Source organism: Aplysia californica, unplaced genomic scaffold, assembly GCF_000002075.1.
Source record: "Aplysia californica isolate F4 #8 unplaced genomic scaffold, AplCal3.0 scaffold00068, whole genome shotgun sequence".
Lineage (NCBI taxonomy): Eukaryota > Metazoa > Mollusca > Gastropoda > Aplysiida > Aplysiidae > Aplysia > Aplysia californica.
This window is the reverse complement of record NW_004797338.1, coordinates 1149904-1152695: the sequence shown is the minus strand read 5'-3', so window position 1 is coordinate 1152695 and position 2792 is coordinate 1149904. Positions and strand designations below refer to the sequence as shown.

The 2792-nt window shown below is 42.8% G+C and overlaps 1 protein-coding gene across 1 annotated transcript in view; it reads right to left on the bottom strand.

The window, feature by feature from the left end:
- LOC106011185 (thrombospondin type-1 domain-containing protein 7A) overlaps positions 1 to 2272 on the bottom strand; it is a gene marked incomplete at its 3' end in the record, with an annotated part of 102014 nt that extends 99742 nt beyond the window's left edge. Inside the window, 1 exon segment of the mRNA XM_013079936.2 lies at positions 1188 to 2272.
- Positions 2273 to 2792: the final 520 nt, after the last annotated feature.

Below are 2792 nucleotides of genomic sequence, written 5' to 3'. Positions count from 1 at the left end.
AGAGAGAGAGAGAGAGGGGGGGGGGAATATGAACAGAGACAGAAAAATAAAGATGGGAAGGAATGAGGAAGAGGGTAAACTCAGGTGTAGTGTTTTGCTTGCTGGCAAATTCTACGAAATTATTCAGTTAGGCAGCCGCTCTGGTGTTCAAGGTAAAATTAGATAACTACATACAGGAGAACTAGAACTCCGGAAACAAGAAGGAGAGCTGAAACAAGAACAATCACACCACCACCAATAGCAACAACAAAAACAATAAGAACAACAATTACAATAGGATTAACAGCAGCAGCAAAAACAACAGTTACAACAACTACTACAGCGTTAAGGGCAACGTTATAAAAGGGTGAGGGGTATAACAAGGAAACGAAAGAAGTGTAGGAAGTGTATGAGGATGGGCAAACAATGACAACAATGTCTGTGTATGTGAGGGATTCTCTGCGTGTATGTGTGTGTGTGTATGTGTATGTGTGTGTGTGTGTGTGTGTGTGTGTGTGTGTGTGTGTGTGTGTGTGCGCGCGTGCGTGCGTTCGCGCGCGCGTACTGCGCTCACGCGCTTGCGAATGTGGACGAGGAATACAATAAACAATTCGGTGATGACAATAATGAGATGGTGGCTGATTTTAAATAATAATTTGTTTGCAAGTGTTTACTCCCCCGCGCTCCGAAGGAAAAAAGAATCGCAGCAGACAATTAAACATGTCAATTTTTTTACACGATTCATGAAGCGAGCGGACTGCAAGTCTTCCGCTTACAGCAGACATAACCTAACCCTTTGTCTACTAAACAAACACCGGTGGGAAGGAGTTCCTCAGAGGGCCGGCCGACCAACAACACCTAACACTAACACTAACACTAACCCTAACAACTAACCTTAACCCTTATCCTAACCCTAACCGTAACTCTTGTACAGTTTGCTCAGAGGACCTTGTCACGGTAAGTGCCAGCCCTCTGCGGAACTCCTCCCCACCGGTGGATTCATCGGCAAAACAGATGAAAACAAAAATCAGCAAGAAAGAGAACAATAATAATATTATAGACATATCAGGTTAAAAAAAAAGAATTTAGGCTACTGAATATGCAGAGAAACCCTGGATTGAGAAGGAGGTATAAACAGAAGAATCCAGTAAAGGTATAACGTTCACCCGGCCTCACGGCTAAAGGACAGGGGTCAAAGTTGAGCTCACCTGTGAGCGTGATGACTTGTCCCGGCTAAAACCTGCGCTCTTCCACTTCCTCAAACCGGCACGCACGCAGCAAAAGAAATATTAGTATCCTCCAAATACTTCGTCCGCATCGAAACAAACCAGCTCGCTAACTGCTAATAACGCCGGCCAGTTCACAGCCACAACAACGACCACCACCAACCACCGCAGCACGTGTGCACTCACATAGACACTCAAGCGCGTTTCAGATATTGATCCCGCTCGACAGAACCAACACCTGTTGTTTGATTCCTGAATTCGTCGATCCTGAGGCAAGAACAGCACATTTGATCCTTAACGTCAGTCAGAAATACTACTTGGATGGTGACGAGTTATAGCACGGTTTCGCACAAGCTCTCAGCTATAATTTTCCTGCCCGTATGAGGTAGCTAATCCCGATCACGCGGGTGTACTGCTTTCCACGTGCTGAGGGCCGGTCCTGGGAGCAACCTGATATCTTTGTATTTCCCTCAGTCTAAGGCTACATGTTTTGTTTTATAAAATATTCTGTTTTATAATGTATCGTCATATTGTCGGATATAATCACATACAGGCTGGTGGTTCCGTGACAAGAGCAATTAGTTAATGGGGTAGATCTATATACGTTTTATGTATTTATTTTTTATAACAGCCTCTATGGGCACTTTTAGATAATTTTAAAAAAAAATCTTTTGAGAATCACTACAATCTACACATGTCAATAATTCTGAAAAATTATAAGAGTTCTAAAGACCCTACCTTGATTTATACTCAAAAGAAAATGTGCACTTTTTAAAAAGTTGTTTAGAATACACTGAATACATCTCGAGTTTTCTTTAAATCCATGAAAAAATAGCTGATATAGCAAAGCTCAAGATACAATTTAACACTTTATATCACAAATAATATACTAAAATCGTTTTTAAAAAAAGAAAAGTAAAAAAAGGACTTTAGAAAATGATTCAAAAGAAAACTTATTAAAACAAAATTCACTTATTATGTAGAGCAAAAAGCAAATTTATTTTTGGGAAAAATTAATAGGATAGTTTTGGTTTTTTTATTTTAAAAATAAAAGCACACATAAAAGCGCGTCAGGAACAAAGGTTACAAACAGTGAGCACTGAACGCTTCGCTTTTGTTGACACGCGCTTATGCAGTCGAGTATTCGCGTAGGTATCTAGTGTTGTAACAAGCAGCGGCTCGATCTAGTGTACTCGGTCCTGCGTGTGTGCGCGAGAGAGAGTCACGGCGCGGTCCAGGGCGCTCACAGCGAATTCCTCAGCTACGGGGGATAAGTGAGTGAGTGAGTGAGTGAGTGAGTGAGTGAGTGAGTGAGTGAGTGAGGGAGGGAGTGAGGGAGGGAGGGAGTGAGGGAGGGAGGGAGTGAAGGAGTGAGGGGAGAAGGTGGGAGGGGGAAGGAGCGGTGTCAGCGGCGATTGGGGTGGTTAGGGAGGGACGGGAAGGAGGTTGCTCACGTGCCGCTGTGTGCGTTAAAACAGACGCACACATGCACACAACAACGCACATACAAATACACACACACAGACACATACATGTATACATTTATCGTTACAAATAATGATATACACGCACATACACACAAATGCA